Genomic DNA, 18,601 nt, shown 5'->3' with positions numbered 1-18,601 from the left:
CAGCAAGGAGGTGGGGGATACTCCCACTCCCCTGTCCCCACTCTGCAGCCCTGGCCTCCTGCCCCTTCCCAGGAGAACAAGGACGGGCTCCATGGGGCATGGCTAGCCAGCCCCCTCCATGGGCCCCTGGCCTGGTGGTCTTTGATGGCCGTGTGGGCAGAAGTGGGATCCGTGTGCCCCCTGTCTGGCAGTGGCCACGATGTGCCTTCCCCGGTGTCTGCCATCCAGGAGGGGACTTGTGCTTCTCCTGAGAGCTGGACCCATGCAGTCAGGAGGGTCCTTTCTGCCAATCGGAGAGGACAGGTGGGCGGGGAACCCCAGGTCCCACGTCCTCCCTCCTTGGGAGGACTCTGAGCTTTGATCTCGGCTGGGAAGCAGGTGTGGGCCACAAGGCTTGTTCTACAACATCTGGAGCCAGGGCGTCTGTTTCTCTGTTTTAATAGGTCTTAGAATATTAGAGAAGTTTGTTTTCTAGAGAAGTGGAGCAGAAGGCCTCCACTTTCCCTGCCCTGGGTCCGCGTGCGGTGGTGGGGCTGCTGGGCTACGGCTGATGGTCCAGGACCCACGCACTGTGCTTAACTAAAGGCCACATGTGGCACGAGGGTCCTCTTGGTGTGCCGTGGGCTGTGACCCTCGCCAGGTGTGTCACACCATGAATCACTAGTGTGGATCACACACAGAGGTCTGCAGCTCCCGGGCTGGAGCTGCCGTTTCCTGGGAATGGTGACTTTCACAGGACCCACCCCCCTGGGCGGGAAGCTGACGGAGGCTGCCCTGTGACCCTGTGTGATGTTCTCTCAGGACCCGCTTGAGGTCCACCTGGTCTGTCCCCCAGGGCTCAGTGGTCAGGGTCTGCCTGGGAGCAGGTAGCAGAAGGGAGCCGCCCCCAGCCACGTGGGTGGTGTCCTGGGAGGCTGCACTTGGTGCCGGGTGGCACAGCCCAAGCAGGGACAGCAGGGCAGGGAGAAGAGGACGTGGATCCCCTCTCCCTGCACCAGGCACCATCTGTCTGGTCCTTCCAGGCAGCTGTGTGCCTCGGAGCTGCTCGACGGGCAGGCCCCACACCCGTGTCTGGGAGGAGCCAGCCCAGAGGAGGCCGGCACCTGCCCAGCCTGGTCACTGCTGCCTAATGGCCTGATTATCTGCCTGTCCTGTCTCTTCACCCAGGAGATGGGTGTGTACTGCAGTCAGAGAGGCCAGTGTCCAGTGTCAGGAGACAGGCCAGGGAGGAGAGAGGAAGCTTTGGAAAAGTCCTAATAAGATTCCATTTCCTGAAATAGCCTCGCTCTGATGGTGATGCATGGGCAGCCTGATTGGTCCTGACGTGGGTATTGCATATTAGATATTAAGAGTCTTGCACATTAGCTTCCCAGCTCTGAGCTGGCTGTCTCCTGTTGGTATTTATTTACCTCACGGTCTTCGCTTGAATATTGATGCTCCTCAGGACTCTGGCACTGCATTATAACCCGCCGCCCGTTTAATTCAATTTCTCTCCCATTCTGACTCCCGTGACAGGCCCGCAGCTTCTGCCACCAGGGCTGCACCCGGGCGGCGGTCTCCCGTGCACTCCGCCAGCCTCTGGAGGAAGGAGCCCCAGCACGGGGCACGCGCCTCGCCTGCCAGAACCGGCTCCATTCTAGGGCAGACGAGTCAGGCTGAGGGGGACCCAGTCATGCTGATGGGCACTGCTGTGGCCCGAAGGTCTGTGTCCTCCCGAAATCCGTGTGTCTTTCTGGCCCCGCTGATGGTGGCCTTTGGGGCCTCTGGGAGTGCAGAGGCCCTGGGAGCAGCACCCTCTGGAGGAGCCCAGAGAATCCCCTCCCCTCTCCTCCAGGGCAGGCACAGCTAGAAGGAGCCCTTTGGAGGCCAGGAGGCAGGTCCCCGCCAGACTCTGCACCTTGACCTTGGACTTCAGCCTCCAGGACTGGGAGGATGGAATGTGTTGGTGTAAGCCACCTGTCTCCAGCACTCGTTGTAGCAGCCTGAATGGACCTAGAGGCATTGGGCCACCTCCAGACCCGTAGAAAGGAGATGCAGTGTGGGTCAGCTTGGTGCATGGGGTCATCTGCAGAGAGGTGTGGGGCCAGCGCAGGCTCCGGGGCCTGGTCCCACAGCCCCTTCTCGAAGGCCCAGGCGGCTGCCTTCCTCAGCAGAGGACCTCACCCGTGCCTCTGCCTCCTTGGTGGGCAGCAACGTGACCAGTCCACCAGCCACATGCCAGGCAGGGGGAGCCCACTGGACGGCCTGTGACCGGGGATCACCCTCTCTGGGACTCCAGGGCTCTTTGGTGTACTTATGAAGAAGCACCTGTCTCCTTCCCCAGGTCTGCCTTAGGGTGGCGTCCTTTCTCCTTGGACGAGGGGGTCTCATCTGAGTCACGTCCCACATGGTACCTTGGTGCTGCCCCGAGAACTGGCACGTCCCCATTCCCACCTCTCCAGCCTTTCCCAGGAAGGGGCCAGGCTTGGAGACCTCGAGTGGCTTGGTGGCGATGGCATGGCTGGGCTGTGCCCAGCTGTCACACACCCCAAGGCTGGGCAGCCTCCTATCAGGGATGACTTCTCCATTCAGGTAGATTCAAATGGGAAGAACGAAAAAATAATGACTTGTCCCCCTCCGCCATGTCCCCAGGCCGTGCTGACTCTCAGATCCTCCAGGATGAGGGTAGGCGGTGAGGAGCAGGAGGTGTGGACAGACGCTGGCCTGGGTGATGTGTGCAGAGCCCCTCAGAGGGCACTATGGTCGCGCCCACGTGACTGCGCTCCGGGCTGAGTGTGCTCGGAGCTGGCTCTCGGCTGGCGCTGCCAGTAATCCTGTAATTGGCCGCTAATCGCTGTGTGCACTTTGCGGGCTGGCCGTCCTTAATGGTGGTTTTTATGGTAAATAAATGCAGTATTTGTTACAATTCCTTTATCTGGGGCATTTTTCCTCTGAAGAGGTCATGATTGGGTTTACAGAGAAAATTTGGAGTGTTCTTTTAATTGAAGGTTTTGCTGGAAAAACACTCTGAGTTCAGACCACTTACGAGGCGCTGGGAGCCAGGTCTCGGGGGCATGTGAACAGGCCACCCACATCTGCCTTTGCACGCCTGGGCCCGTGGCTGGCCTGCTGTCAGCTCAGACTCCAAAGACACATAGCAGAGTCAGCCCCAGCCCCCAGCCACCTCTGCCAGGAGGCTCTGAGCCCCAGGATGGAGGAATCTGCAGGCGGGACCAGGGAGCACAGCCTATGTGGCCTGGGCAGAGTCGAACCCAAGGTTGCAGCTCTTGGCAGCACGGGGAGGATTTAGGAGTCACTGGTTAATGACCCGGCAACTCTGCCATCTCATCAGGATGTAGGAAAATGCTGGGTCGAGGTGTTTTGTCACCGCCCTGACGGCCAGAACGCACCTCCTAAGTTGTATGAGGGCGATTGTACATGATGGAGACCATTATGAACCGCAGCTTCTCCGCAGCGGGCTTTATGGGCCCCTGGTGACTTCACTCTGTATCATAAATAAGGCCGGGAAACACCATTTCCCAAGGCTGGGACAGGTGGTGCTAACTTATCTGTGTGAATAAAATCCTAAACCTTGCTAAGGCAAACTGTCATTGTCATTACACATAAATTAGAGGGCTGGGGAAACATTACACACAGGTATTTATTAGGAAACGCCAGAGGATCTCTTCTGTTCCGGGGCACCGCCAGCCCGGAGGAGCAGGGCACGCCATCTGACACACTCCTGAAGTCCCACGTGCAGAACGTGGGGACGGTGCCCTGGAAGGGCGTCTTCCTCACCCTTCCAGGCCCCCCCAGCAGCAGGAGCATCAGGAGCAAAGACCAACGATGAGCAGGGCCTGAGCCACCTGACCGTCCTGTGGCCGTTCAGTGTGACCACCCTGTGCCTGTGGCATGGCAAAACTCTCTCCTGACTGCAAGCCAGGGAAGCCCCTTTCCAGCCCTGCCTGGGGCCTGGGTGGCCTCTGGGTGTCAACTGACAGACACGGACCTGCTCAGCTGATGCTCTCTGCTGGCTGGGGCTTGCAGTCTGGGCAGCGTCCACTCCCACTGAGGAGTCACAGTCCCCCTATTTCTGTCTCATCTGTGCTGGGCCCAGTGGGCTGTCCAGAGCAGGGAGGCCTTCAGGAACTTGTGTTCTGGTCAGAGGCTGTGGGGTCCCATGTTTGCAGAGAGGATCCTGCTTCCTGGCCAGCAAGCCTGCAGGTGACCTGCTCTGACGGACGGACGCTGGCGAGGAGGTGTGACCTGCGAAGGCCCCACCTACAGCCCCCAGAGCTTGGCTCCTGCTGCTTGACCAGGCTCACAGGGAAGGAGACCTGCGTCCTCCCGTGACCCAGGGTGTCCGACAGGGGGAATGAACCCAGGGGTGGAGCTGTGGTGTGGGGCTTCAGTCCTGAGTCTTGCACGTGGTACCTGTGTCTTGGAAGTTCTGCCCCTTGGCTTCCCAGGTCTCAGTTTTCTCACCTGTCAAGTGGGGACAGCAGCTTCTTCAAGGGCCAGAGGCAGCATCAGAGCGTGGTTGATGTTACTCGGCCGTATTTACCAAGATCAGCTAAGAGAGGCTTTCTGCAGACTTGACTGTGGAGACTCAGGATTTTCTTATTTTGGGCTCCTTGTTATTTGGCCTGGACCATGGACTCCGGGAACATGACGAGGAATCCTCCCGCTCCCCCCACCTGCTCCCTGCGCGGGCCTGAGAGATGACCACCCACTCTGATTGTTTTTACAACCAGCATCCTAAAGACTTCTGTTAGGGATTGTGGACAGTAGAGAAGAGTAGAATACAAAAGAAGAAAATGGAAGTCATGTTTCACTATCCTAAAAAACTGCTACTAGTTTTTTTTTTTGAAAGATTAATTTTTCTTGTATTTTCTTGAAAAAAATACATGTGTCAACCTTTTCTTAAGAAGAGAGAATCTTCCTTAAAAGTTACAAATATAAATATTACTATTTCCATATCTTGAAAATAATAAAAGACCAGCTAAAAAATCTACATGGAAGGAAATACCATGGTCATCAGTTAATTGTCCTCACAGTTGAAACAATTGAGGGCATATAGATCATTGTTTTTAATTTTTATCTTTCAGAATGATTCCCAAAAATGTGTAATGAATTTCTTCACTGAGGAGCCTGTATTCCAGAATATTTTTCTACCTTAGTATCTTATCTATGAAATCTTATTTTTTAGATAATTACTTACTCTTAAAATGAATCCGTGTTTGCAAGAGTGTCTACCTTCCTGTTCACAAATAAAACTGAGCCTTGGAGTGCAAAAAGAAAAAAGAAAGAAAGAACACATGTGGTCGAAGAAGCTGCCAAAAGTCAGATAGATATTTCCTCAGAGCTTGGCTGGTGGAGCGGGGCACCCTGGCTGGGTACCGAACGCCATCTCGAGGGCGTGCTCCCTGCCCCCCAGACCCTCTTGGTGGCTGTGAGACATGCCATCAGCTCTCCAGAGCCGAGCACCAGGCACCTTCTGGGCTTTGCATCCAGGTGCATCACGCGGTCTCCTTGGCGTGTTGGCACCTAGGTGGCACGTGGAGTGGCACTTTGGCTCAGGGGTCTCTTGCCTCTCATCTTTGATCACGTCCCACCCTGCACTGTCACCGTTCTCCCTGGACCGCTGCAGGGTGCTGTCATCAGGTGCAGGCCCCGTGGGCTCGACTGCTCTGGAGAACAGGCTGCTCGTGGCAGGTGGTGCTCGGGACCAGGGCACCGGGTCCTGGGTCCTCTCTGGAAGAGGTCAGGCCCTGTCACTCATTGCCAGATGGTGGCCTGAGTGTGTCAGTGCGGTAGGCATCTTCCTCTCTGGCAGTCCCACCATGAGCTAGCTTAGAGCTCCTCCTTCGTGCCCACACCAAGCCTCTTGCAGCACCCGTTCTTGCTGACAGAGTGGCATCTTGTACCTCTCTCCAGTGTCCTCTCTGAAAGGCTCGATGGGCCGTTTGCCTTTGTCCCTCTCTGCCTGCTCTTGCTGTGCTCTGCTGGTGACCCCTGGCTATCTTACCTCTCTCTGGAAGTCAGAGGAGGAAGTGAAGAGACCTAGGAAGGTGGCTGCAGGTGCTCTGCCTTTTCCCCAGGCCTCTCCTAGAGCTAGAGGAGGGGCTGCCAGGCTCTGCTGAGCACGACAGGCCTGGGCGGTGGCGCGGTCAGTGCCCTGTCATTGCTGGGAAGAGAAGGTTTGAGGTGCTGGAGGTGGACAGCCCAGCCTCCTCCTGCTCTGTGAGCAGAGCAGCACCCGGTAATCACTAGTACGTCTTGCCCACCGACAGGGAGCCCTGGCTCTGGGAGGCCACCCGAGGCTCACAGGTGGACACAAACATCACAGGCTGATGACAGTCGCAGGCTGACCTCCATCCCCGAGACGGGAGAACACAGGAACTCCGTCCAGTTCTGCTGTCTCTGGTCACCGGAGCCAGCCTGCCCCAGCCTCTACTGACCTATGCAGAGATGGATCGGGTGTGCTGGCCCTTGTGTGCCCACTCCCAGACCGTTGACCTCGAGGAGGTCAATGGATGTCTCTAACCCGTCTCCTCATCTCACCGTGAGGATGGTCCCAGGCCCGGCCTCCGGACAGCACGCGCATGAAGAGACCAGAGAGGTCTGCACTGCCCTCAGTAGGACCTCGGCAGCTCTGTCACTCCTGGGCACCCAGGAGTAGCCCTGGGCCCTGCTGCCTTCCACAGGACACTTGCTGTCTCTGTGCAGGGGCGCCCCTGCCTGGCTGTTGGCTGGAAACCACTTCCAGCATCCCCGGCTGCCACGTCAGGGCCAGGAAATCTGTATCAAGACAGATCTGCCTTGGGCTGGGTGTGCAGGACAGAGCTGTCCCCAGCGTGGTCAGCTGGCAGCTCCTAGCAGGGAGGCTGATGGACAGGAACAGTGGCCTTCTCCTGCTGTGGGCCGCGAGGCTGTGGCTCCCCAGAGGCCAGGATGCAGGGAACTCCCCCCCACACACACACGGCTGGTGTCAGACATGGTCATCACACAGTCCTGGGAGGCGGCTCTGGGTATATCTCTAGGTGAGGACCTCGCAGTGTCTGGCCCTCCACTGAGGGTGGCCAGGACCTGGGGATGGGGTGAGGCCCACGTGGGTGCCAGGGCAACTGCTGGGTCCTCGGGAGGACGCTGTGCAGGGACTTCTGTGGTGGAGGGAGCTGCCCTGCCTGAGCTGCTGGTCCTGTGTCGGGGCAGTAGGGAGGGAGCAGGGAACCTGGGAGGACGCTGGGCCTGTGGCCAGGGGTGGCTCAGAATGGACCTCTGCAGCATGCTGGACCTGAAGGAGCCTTGAGAGGTGGCTGGAGGGTCCCTGGAGCACCCGCAGGGCAGAGGGGCTGGGCACAGGCGGGAGGTCTGCCCGCAGGGACAGAAACACAGTGCTCATCAGGAATGAATCGGAAAACAGACCTCCGGCCAGACACATGGGACTCCCAGCTGACTGAGACGGGAATCCCCGTGAAGACCCCCACCTGGCAGGCCCCGTGATGCGGTGGAAGCCTGCAGGACTGACGGGCTCCCCGGCCCTCTCCCTGGGAACTCGGGATCCGGCGCTCCAGGGGGAAGGAGCCTTCCCAAGCACCAGCACACCTGGGGACCAGCCGTGCCCCTCACTCCATTGTCTTCACATGTCACTTGCTGCTGACCAGGTGGGCTCAGGCCAGCAGCTCCGGGTCCACCCGGTTCTTCCCTCCTCTCCGACAGCCTTGGGCAGCCTCCGGAGCCTCAGCTGCCCCACTGTGCGCAGGGAGGACGGTGCTGACTCCAGGAGTCCCGGAGGCCCCAGGAGGCTGTGCAGGGTTCCAGGGCGGGCACCAGCCCCCAGTCCCCTCTGCGGCAGCTACGACCTTGATGGGAGTGGGTGGGTGACTGTGGTCCAGACACAGAGGGGACAGGACAGCGGGTCTAGTGCTGAAACTGCACCTGCTCATGCTGGACCCAGACCCCAGATGGACCGTGTCCTCGGGATGACGTGCAGCTCCCTGATGGCAGAGGAGGGCACTTGCCCTGGTACTGGCCGCTGACAGCCTAACTGGATCCTCAGGAGGAGGAAGAGCCTCCCTGCAGGGCCAGCCTTGGCCCCTCCATCCCACGCACTGCCCCATCTCTCTCCTGGCAAAGCCAGAGTCTGCTCGGTGCAGGCGGCCCCTGCAGCGGAGTCCAGGGCCAGAAGGCCGAGAGGTGAAGGGAGGGCCATGACGGGGAGGGCCAGCAGGGCCCTGACATGGAGCGCAGGGCAGAGAGCCCGAGCCCAGGACCACCCTGCCAAGACCCAGCACTGAGCACCAGTGTTGGGGCACCTCCTGCAGGCCAGGACTCAGTGGCAGGTGAGGTGGCCCTCCCCTGGGGAAGGCCTGTCCAGAGGGGAGAGCAGAGACCCCCGACTCCTCTGCTACAGCGGCTGCAGGAGCGTAGTGCCGTGGGCCCCATGGGGTCCTCATGGCCCAGTCAGCTGCATTCTGGCCCCTGCTGGGCTGGGCCTGCAGGACCGTATTGGGCCCCAGCTTCGTGGGACTGACCTGTGCCAGGCTCCATGGAGAATGGACAGGCCACTGGAATCCTGTGTGGTGCTCTCCTTCTCTGGGCCCTTTGCTTCAGTCCCGGTTGGTCTCAGAACACTGGCAGATCCTCCGAGACACCACTGTGTGGGGCCCAGCATGTTGGGCCACCCCTGTGCCCTGCTATCCCTGAGCACAAAACGCCCAGAACCTCAAGAGGACACAGCTGCCCGTCGTACCTGTCACCCAGCAAACTGCATCAAATGCCAGGGACAGATTTCCCCCAATTTTGAGACACTCAGGAAATGATGGCATCAAAGCCAGGAGGAACGTCACAGGTCATCAGTAGAGACACGCCACTTTGTGGCAGAAGCCAGCGTATGGGGCGTCCAGTGGAGACGCCTGTCCCTGCGTCCACAGCTGTCGACTTAGCCTGAAGCCGTCTCTCCTTTTTGTAAACAGATTCTCCCGTGTCACACGTCTGCCCTCCCCGCCGCAGGGTGACCGTCTCAGGGCCAGGTGTGAAGGGAGGACCCCGCAGGCTCTCGGCCCGGATGGTCCTTTCTCCATGGGCCTGTTGCTGGCCACAGGGACCTGCAGTGCACTCCTACCCAGGAAGCTCTGTGGTTGGTGGAATTCAATGAAAAGCCTGTTGGAGTCCAGAGAGCAGGACCTTACCTGGGAACAGGGTCTTTATGGATGTGACAAGATGAGGCCACTGAGGAGGTGGCTCCTGTCCAGTGTGTTTATGTCCTGGGAAGAACCGGCAACTCTGGACAGACAGGAGAGAAAGCCCAGTAGTGGCGGGCCCCTGGGGTGAGGCACCTATAGACCAGGGAAGGCTGCGGCCTCCAGGAGCCAACAAAGAGGAGGGGCCCTCCCTGGACCTTGGAGGGAGTGGCCCTGGCCACACTGGGTCTGACTTGTGGCCTCCAGAACATCAGGGAGGACTTGCCTGTGTTCGGGCAGAGGAAGTGGTGATGGTCACGGCCACCCTGGGACACCAGTGCAGAGCCAACAGCCTGGGGGGTGTCCGACAGCGTGCAGGTGCAGCCCCTAGGGGAGTGGTCCCCACGCCTGCGGCCACCTGGGCTCCACCTGCACTGGGCCTTCTAGCTGGAGAAGCCCCAGGCCCACATCTGCATCCCCGCCTGCCCCTGAGCCACCCCGTGAGGACTGGCTCAATGACTCTCTGGTCCAGGACACCCAGCTGGTGCTCAGGGTGGGGCCAGCGCTCCTGCTCAGTGTCCTCTGTGTCAGAGGGCGGGCTAGGAGGGCTCGGGCCACTGTGAGGTGCCTGCCTCATCCCTGGTGGCCACGTGGGTTGATGTCATCATGCGCCACCTTCTGTGTGTCTTCAGAGTCCCCTCTGGGTGTACCCTGGACAGGTGGATCCCGTGGCCACTCGGGAACTCTGGAACTTGTGCTGGACCCGCAGGGGCCAAAGGAAAATACCGAAGTGGTGGGCACACGTCTGGGCATCTGCCCTGCAGGAACCAGTGGCGGCCAGCTCCCTGGCTGGGGGAGGCTCTGCCTCCGTCCTCCCGTGGCTTGTGGCTTAGTGCGTCCTGGGGGTTTGTCTCCAGAGCCAGGCTCCCGAACAGGGTGTGTGACTTGGGTTTCTGCCTCTTGGAGTTTGTGTAAGAACACTGAGCACTGAGTCCTCTCAGTTCCTGGCTTCCCACCTTGAGGCCTGGCCCTGGAGGTCCTGCGGCGTGTCTGCCCTGAGTCCCCTTGTCCAGCCGCCCTCCCGGGAAATGCGCACCCTGCAGAGTTAGGTGACTTGAACTGTCTCCACAGCCGTCCCAGCAGCAGCTGTGTTGGGCATTGCCAGGCTCGGGAACTGCTAGACTCCCTGGGTGGTCACCTCTGGGCAGTGGTCATTAGTGACCTTGGGTGGGTCGTGGGCGTGGCTGCTGCCTGCAGAGTCTCCACTGGTGCACACAGATGGGCGAGTGCACCCTGAGGAGCTGACCAAGTGGCAGTGCCCTCTAGGCCATGCCCTTCAGAGTCCCCAGCACTGCCCCTGCCGTCCCTCATGCCTAGAGTCCCCAGAAGGTCTCTTGGCAGCCCGTTTCCAGGTGACGTCATGGGCTCAGTGTGCCAAACGCTGTGCGCAGAGACACAGCTGGGGTCAGAGCCAGGTGGTCAGGCCTGAGACCCATGCCCGCCCTGGCCCTGCAGCTCTGGGAACAATGCCCAGGGCAGGACCTCAGGCACCCCCTGGCAAGGCAGAGAAGGGGTCCTTAGGGGGCACTGACCTGGGTGCCTGCTGCGGGGAGGGTGCCAGGGCAAGGGACACTGAACCAGGTTGGAGCCCAGGAGAGATGGTAGCCGGGGCGCCCCGGGCTGGGCTGGCAGGGAAGGGTGGGCAGGGCTGGCGCTGGGGCTCCCTGGCAGCTGCTCCCGAGGAGCTCAGCACTTCCTTAGGTGGCTTTGCTGGGGTACCAAGAAGACAGCTGTGATTCCCAGGAGCCACTTGCCCCTGCAGCGCAGGGCCCCATCACCTCCGTGAAGCCCCACAGCCTCCCTCCTTCCTCTGGGTCTTGAGGCCATTAGTCACTGAGGTCTGCTGAAACCCCAGGGACAGCTGACCTGGCCCCGTGGAAACGTGACGGCCCTGTGTACAGGGGTGCCCCAGGCCCACCACCCAGGCCCGCCATCTTTTTTCCTCTCAATCTAATTTGATCCTGTCCTTGGCTGGCCTTCTGCCTCTCGGGTGTGTCCACTCTGCTTCTCTACAGTGGCACTCCTGTGGTGATAACTGCCCTGCAGAGCCCTCGGAACCCGCAGTGTGTCCTGGCCCCATCCGCCGTGGCTGGCTGACCCTCCTTGTGGGTTCCAGAGAAGTTACGTGCAGCCCCAAAGTCCAGTGGGTCTTGACAGGGTACAGGCCAAGCCTGAAGAGGCTGAGTGGCCCCCCCGGGTGGCCGGCGTCGACTCTCTCCACCCAGGGAGAGGAGATCAGAGGGCACGCGGTCCCGGCCCCGCAGGCAGCACAGTGTCTAAGGCCACCCGGGGACTCTGATCACGGGGCAAAGGCAGGCGAGCCCAGGGCTGCACGCCGTCTTGGTCGGTTTAGGCTGGTGTAACAGTACCATTCAACAGGTGGCCTATGAGCAGAAGAAGTTTGTGCCTTGCAGTCCTGGGGACTGAAGGCTGAGGTTTAAATGACATCCGCAGACCAGGCAGATTCTGAAGGGAGCTTTCTTCCTGGTGGCAGACGGCCCCTCCTCTCTGCATCCCCACAGGGCGGAAGGGGTGCTGATCCTGCTCATGTCCTTGTCACCTCCCAAAGCCGCCACCCCAGGCCATCATCTTGCAGACTAGGATTTCAACATGAGAATATCAGGGAGACACACTCAGACCATAACACAGTGCTTGGGTGCTTGAATACTGGGTGGCAGATGGAAGGAAGGGTGCTTGGGTACCTGGATGGACGCAGGCATGGGTGGTCAATGAATAAAGGAAGGGGAGGGGAGGGGGATGAAAGTACGCTGAATGGACTGATGGGTGATGGATGGATGAGTGGATAGATGAAAGATGGATGGATGGATGGATGGATGGACGGATGGTAGACGGCTGGTGAATGGATGGATGGATGATGGATGGTGAATGGATGGATGAATGATGGATGGAAAATGGATGGATGGATGATGGATGGGTGGAGGATATATGAGAGATGAATGGATGAGTGGATGGATGGATGGGTTGATGGATGAAAGGTGGATGGATTGCGAATGAATGGATGGATGGATGGTGAATGGACGGGTGGGTGGACAGATGAGAGATGGGTGAGTGGATGGATGGATGGACAGGGGGTCTAGATATTGAGCCAATGGAGCTTCCTATGGTGATTCTTGCTGGGTCTAAGTGTCAGTGAGGGCACCAGCTCCCCAGATGCAGGCAGAGTTCTCAACCCAGTGTCCACTTGCTGTGGCCTCCCAGCAACACTGAGCCCCAGCCCTCTCCTTTCCTGGCTGGCCCCAGACCACCGAAGCCAAGCAGTGTGCGACTCTTGCGTGCAGGGATGTGAGGCTGCCCCCCTCCGTGAAGAGTGACGTCCCCCTGCTGCCTGGTGCTCCCAGCCCTTTCCAGCAGCCAGGACCCCGGGGCCTCCTGTGACCAGGCAGAGGGGCCACCCTTGCCGCACTTCCCCGTCTTCCCTCCTCACAGCTTCTGTTGATTCTTAGGAACTTGCCCAAGAAAAATGATTGGAGTGTTTTTTCCCTTCCATTTACATATCTTGGTCCTAATGAAATAATGAAGCAGGTAGCTCATGACAACTGCCGGCTTTTTTCCTCTCAGTCTAATTTGATTACCCGGATTTGGAGTGTTTGGCACGGGGGCAGGGCGAGTGCTGATCACCAAGCGGGGCTGCCCATTCTCCAGAGCGGGGGGACGGTGGTAGGCAGCTAATGGATCACCCTAATCAGAGAGCTGTCCTGAAATTCATACATTCTACTCTAACTATTTAAAGAAAAAATAATTATCAAGACTGTTGGCACTAAATTATGCTGACTAGAATCTGCAGAAAGAAGATGTGGTCCAATTTTAAGATGTTATCTGGGGGCTGCAGATTGTTCTTAACAGATGAAGAGACCAGAGGATGCTGCCTTCCGTGGTGGCTCACTCAGTCCTGCAGTCTGCCTGCCTCCCTGCCCCGGGCCCTGCTGAGCTCCTTGGGGGGTTGGAAGGAGAGTCTGGGCTCCCCAGCCTCTGTGTCCTGCTTTTAAAGAAAGAAAGGAAACCTTTGTTCCGGAGCTGGCCCCTGCCTAGCTGTTTGGCAGACGTGAAGTGGCTGCTGTGACGTGGTGGGGTCTCTCCAGCTCCTCTGCACTCCCATAAGCCCTGCTGCAATGTCCAGAGGCAGGCTGCAGGGCAGACGCAGGCTCAGGAATGTGCGGGAGCCCCTCCCCACTCTGGGCTCCTTCTCTGGGGCAGGGGCGGGACAGGCAGAGTGAGCACTCTGTGCCCCCTCGTCTGGCCCCCACCCCAACATGGGATGTCCTACTCATTGAGTATCAAGCTCTGGAAGTGACTGAAGATTTATCGGAGGGACATGTGTGCACTTAGACCCTCGGAGCCCGGGAAGAAGGAAGGGAAGGGCTATGGCCTCTAAGCCTGACCAGCAAGGGTCTCAGTGGCAATGTCCTGGAGACTTGCTGTGTGACCACTGGCCATGTCTGCGTCAGTTTCACTGCCTGGGCCTCAACTGCAGAGCTGCTAGGACTAGTGTCAGTGCCTCTGACCCAGCTGTCACTGTCCCACCCTTAGTGGAATCAGGGGTGACAGAGCCCGCCAGGACACTCCAACAGAGCATGGGGACAGCTGGCCAGGGCAGGGGCACCCATGTCAGCCACCAGGGCCCCACCCACCCTGTGCATTGCCCCGGAGGACACCCTGTACCCTGGAGCCCCACCCATCCCGTGACGCTGGCAGTGCAGTGGGACCCTGAGCAGGACTCAGGATTTGTACACAGGCTGGACATCCTGGTGGGCCCAGCCCTGGCCTCGTTCCAGGAGGGTCAGAGTGGGGGCTGCTGCCTCCTCAGGGCCTGGGGTCCTGGCTCCCTCCAGCCTCCAGCTTGAGATAGGTGGGGACCCGCTCCCGTGCTTCCAGGGACTCAGGTCATGCCCACAGTGTGGGTTTGTAGGACGATGCCCTGTCCACACTGTGAGTTCTCGGGCCACAAGTTCCCACCCAGCCTGGGAGCAGTTCCTTTGAGGACTCCTTGCTGTCAGGAAAGTGACTGGGACACCCTGTGAGCAGGGACACTGTCACGGGAGGTTGTGTTCTGCGGGGTCCCTGTGCAGGCCAGACACGTCCTTAGTGCTGAGCAGCTACTGTGCTCCGGGCACTGCGGGAATGTGTGCCTGACCCCAGCTGCCTCTGTCCAAGGCACAGCGCACCCGAGTGTGCTGTGGTGGAGTAGGGCTGAGGTCTGTGCACCCCGTGTTTAGCTGGCCTTGCAGTTTGCCCCGGGTCCCCACACCCACAGCAAGGGCCCCTGCTTCATGAGCACTTTAGCTCATGGCCCCAGCTCCCCGGCTCCCTAGCAGCTCAGCATGGAACGTCGCCGTCTCACCCCAGGCTGGAGCACGGGGCAGGAGACGGGAGAGAGCTGCCTGGGCTGAGGAGCAGGACGCCTCCCTGCCCTCTCTGAACCTCACGTTCAGGTGTGAAACGAGTAGAGCAGCGAGAACCTCCATCTAGGGCTACCGTGAGGGTGAAGGGAGCTGTGTTGGCCTGGGCAATGGGTGGTCCAGGTGGGTACGGCTGATGGCCATGTCAGCAATGGAGAGAGGGAGGTGAGGCGGTAGTGATCATGGTGGTCATGGCAATGGTGGTGATGATGGTGATGGTGATGATGGTTATGGCTATGGGGATGACGGTGGTGATGGTTACATATATGGTAATGATATTGGTAAAGGTTATATCCAAGGTTATGATTGTAATGGTGATGATAGGACGATCATGGTTAGATGTAAGGTGATGATGGTGATTATGATGATGATGATGTTTTTATCAGTGGTGATGGTGATGATGGTTATATCTGGTAAAGATGGTGATGATGGCTCTATTTATGGTGATGATGGTGATAATGGGAGTTATATCTATGGTTATGGTGATGACGGTTATACCTGTGGTAATGATGGTGGTGATGGTTTTATCTATGGTGATGGTGAGGATAGTGACGGTGGTGAAGGGTATATCTCTAGTGATGATGTTGGTGTCAGTTGTGTCTGTCTGTGGTTATGACTGTGATGGTGATGAGGGCTATTCTCTGGTGATGATGGTAGTCATGGTGGTGACAATGGTGTGGATGGTGATGGTGATGAGGCATTCCTGGTGGTGGTGATGGTTACTATCTAGGGTGAGGATGGTGATGGTGGTGGTGGTCATATTCACAGTGATGATGGTGATAGTCCTATCTATGTTAACGGTGCTGGTGATACTGAGAGAAAAGGGGCTTCAGCAATAGGTGTGATGACTGTGCTGAGTTGGAGAGGGGAAGCTGAGGCACAGCTCTCTTCCCTTGGAGGAGGGGAGGCCAGACGCAGGGCGGGGTGCACCCTGCAGAAGTCGTCTTGAGCAGAGGCCCTCCCTGCTCCTGGGCTTCCCAGGAAAGAGAGGAAGTGTGTCATCCAAGGCCCCCAGGCTGGCAGGGGATGAGTGGCTGGGAGCTGGGGCGTCTTCCAGCGAGAGAGAGGCAGGCCCTCCTGGAGGCGCTCGCCAGCAGGCACCGAGGACAGTTGTCACACCATGCTGGGCCCTGACCCTACGTCCGGAGTTGGAGGAGAGAGGGCTGTAAGGGAGGGAGGTCCTGGCCCCGATGCAGGCCACTGCAGCTGAGGACACTGGATCGGTCCTGAGAGCAGGAGTGTGTCAGAGCGGCTGTGGGTCTGGACGGCCCGTGGGCCTACCGGGCAAGGATTCTGGGTAGAGGGGACTTTGCAGCCTGATTTCCAGGCTTCTGGGCCTCAGGAACATGCCCTGGAGCGGGAGCGGCAGGCCAGCAACCTCCATGCTCAGCGCAGCACCCTCAGGAGCCACTCCCGCGGGGTGCAGGAGGAAGAGGCAGCTGACCAGGCCCAGCTGTGAGCAGGGAAATCAGTGCTCAATCAAGTTTGGGGCCCTGATTGCCTGGGACCAGCACCTAATTACCACATGGGACTGCAGGTGACAGGATGTTCCATTTCCTCACAGTGACTGAAATAGCCATAAGACCTGCTAGACTCCCTGGGGCCAGCAGGGGAGATGTCACCTCACTGACCATGGGGAACCAAGTCACCTGTGACCCTCGCACCACCTGTGCCGGTTACAGGGCCTGTACCCTGATTCCTACGCCTCAGCTGGGATCCCGCAGTGGATCCCCGAGTAGCTGTCCAAGGACCCTGGTGCCCACCTGGGAAGAGGACAGGGGCGCAGGGCCTCCCCAGAGCCTACCTGGCCCCAGAGCCAACGCCTCCGGAGCTCCCTTCTGCCACTGTACATGGCAGGACTGTGCCCACTCATGGGGAGGCCCCGGCCCAGTCTCCCAACAGGCGCCATACAGCTGTGGTCTGGCCCCACTGAACAGCTCGCTGAGTGCCAGTCCCTCGGAGGGAAGGCCCCTCGAGCTGCCCGCTGCTGCCCTCCATTGTTTTTATTATAATGTTGTAGGCATATGAACAAATGCAAAGCCACAGCCTCCTCGCCCCATAAAATCAGAATAAACCAAACCCATTTACAAATTAAACACAAATAAAACTGCAAAACCAATAAAACTTAAATTTGCAGTATTAAGTTTACAGGGCAGATGTTTCCCAGAGACAGCGCGGGGCACGGGCAGGGGTGGGAGGGAGGACCTACCTGCTGCTGCCCAGGAGCCTGTGCTCCTCAGCCTGCCACTCTCGCACAGGGGCGTGTGGCCTCCAGTCCTGTTGATCGCACAGCTTCGTTTCTTGTGATCACACCTTACACTTGACCCGGGGCCATCCTGGGGGGCATTTTTATAGCGGGTTCCTGATGATGTTCTGAAGCTCTGCTCTCTCTGTGCGTGAGGACAGCTGGCCTTCAGCGTGACAGGACGCCGCTTTAAACAGCAGTAATCCAATTACTGCAGAGACTGGGGACAGAGAGGAGATCTCCATTGCGTGTTTGCTGCTGCACTCACGGCTAATGAGCTGCTCGAGGCTGGGGCGGGGGGAGGCAGGAGCCCACCGGGGGCCTGCGGCCAGCCTGCCCCACGAGTGCCATGCTGGGCCCCACCTCTTCCTGTTGGGAACCACGTGGGTTTCCAGGAGCGCTGTGAAAGCATCCATGTGTGCACACAGGGGCTGGCACACCCCCCACACCCGCGTGAGCGCACACACGCACCCTTCCCTCCCACACTCTGGCTGCTAATCTTGAAGGTGAAGCCCCTGCAGAACACACAGGTGCTCCTCCTTTACTCCAGGTGTAGGTCAGCACTCTCTGGGAGGGTCAGCAGAGAGGACTGTCAGCTCCCGGACTGGCCCCAGGCTATGGCACACCCCAAATGGTTGCAAAAGTTTGAAGGACACACCCAGCTGTCAGGGACCACAGGCCTCGAGTGGGAGAGGCCACGAGGCTCAGCACAGAGCAGTGTCTGGGTGGTCAGAGGTCTGTGGACAGGGCGGGCCTGGCCGCCCCACTGTCCCGGAGCTCCCTGCTCCTGCTAGCCAGCAGCACTGGCTCTGCTGCTCCAGCGCTGTGCCTGCGCAGTCACCCGGATGCTCAGGGTGAGGGCGTGGCCTGGCGAGGGCGTGGCCTGGTGTAGGTGCGGCCCACCACCAGGGACCCGGCTCACTTTGCTGAATCGGTGGAGTGGCCTGCCCTTTCTCCTGGAGTCTGGGCAGCCCAAGGAGACAGGGCCTGGGGTGGGCAGAGAGGAACAGGAAGGGGCAGGGCGGGCCCCTCAGGTGCTCCACGGGTCCTGCTTGCTGATGGCTGGGGCGCGGAGGCCTGGTGCCGCAGGCGTGGTCCTGAAGAGGCGGGTCCAGTGCCCCCTGCACAGGGGACGGAGACTTCCCCGTTGGCACCCAGATGATTGAAGGTTGTCGGGAGTCTGTTGGTGGAAGGGGAAGGCCCAGTCCAGCAGCTCAGGTCACCCCTCCTGAAGACCTCAAAGGCGAGCTTCCCTCCCTTCTGACGGCCCCTGCGCCAGGCCGGAGGTGGGCAGCGCCTCCTGGCTGTCCAGGGGCATCTCTGTGTGAGAGGAAACCCTTGGGCTCAGGGACCTGCTGTAGTGGACAGGAGCATCCAATTGGGGGCTCCCGAGGAGGAGTGTGGGGGCCTCATCTCCTGTCACTGGAGGGTGCTGGGGAAGTGCCTGAGGACGACCTTCACAGGAGGCCTGGTGACAGCCCCGTCCCTGTACCCCATGTTCAGGGACACAGGCCTCTGGTGGGCTGAGCGGTGGCCAGCAGTGGCGGGGCAGCTCTGTGATGGGTCTGTTCTGGCAAGCGTGAGTGTGCCCCTCCCTCCAGGACTCCAGTGGGGGCCCTGTCCTTGAGCACTCACGGTGCTGCTGGGGGGTCCACCCACCCTGCCCAGGTACGTTTGGGTGGGCCTGCCCACGGGAGCTGTCCCCCTCCAGATGC

The 18,601-nt window shown here is 59.4% G+C and overlaps 1 protein-coding gene and 1 long non-coding RNA gene across 3 annotated transcripts in view; one reads left to right on the top strand and one right to left on the bottom strand.

Moving 5' to 3' along the window:
* Window positions 1-18,601, top strand: part of Tafa5 (TAFA chemokine like family member 5) — a 72,993-nt gene that overhangs the window by 16,366 nt on the left and 38,026 nt on the right. The gene's annotated exons all lie outside the window — the stretch shown is intronic.
* On the bottom strand, window positions 3,623-17,273 carry LOC144372892 (uncharacterized). 2 transcript variants are annotated; one of them, XR_013432723.1, is made up of 2 exons: window positions 16,851-17,273; window positions 3,623-11,821 (listed from the first exon to the last, which is right to left on the bottom strand). It is a non-coding gene; the product is annotated as an uncharacterized LOC144372892 (long non-coding RNA). The 2 variants fall into 2 exon arrangements; XR_013432722.1 differs by having other exon boundaries at window positions 3,623-9,267.

The sequence above is a fragment of the Ictidomys tridecemlineatus genome, unplaced genomic scaffold (assembly GCF_052094955.1).
Source record: "Ictidomys tridecemlineatus isolate mIctTri1 unplaced genomic scaffold, mIctTri1.hap1 Scaffold_185, whole genome shotgun sequence".
NCBI classification, from domain to species: domain Eukaryota; kingdom Metazoa; phylum Chordata; class Mammalia; order Rodentia; family Sciuridae; genus Ictidomys; species Ictidomys tridecemlineatus.
Note: the sequence above shows the minus strand (reverse complement) of the source record. Positions and strands in the feature narration are given on the sequence as shown.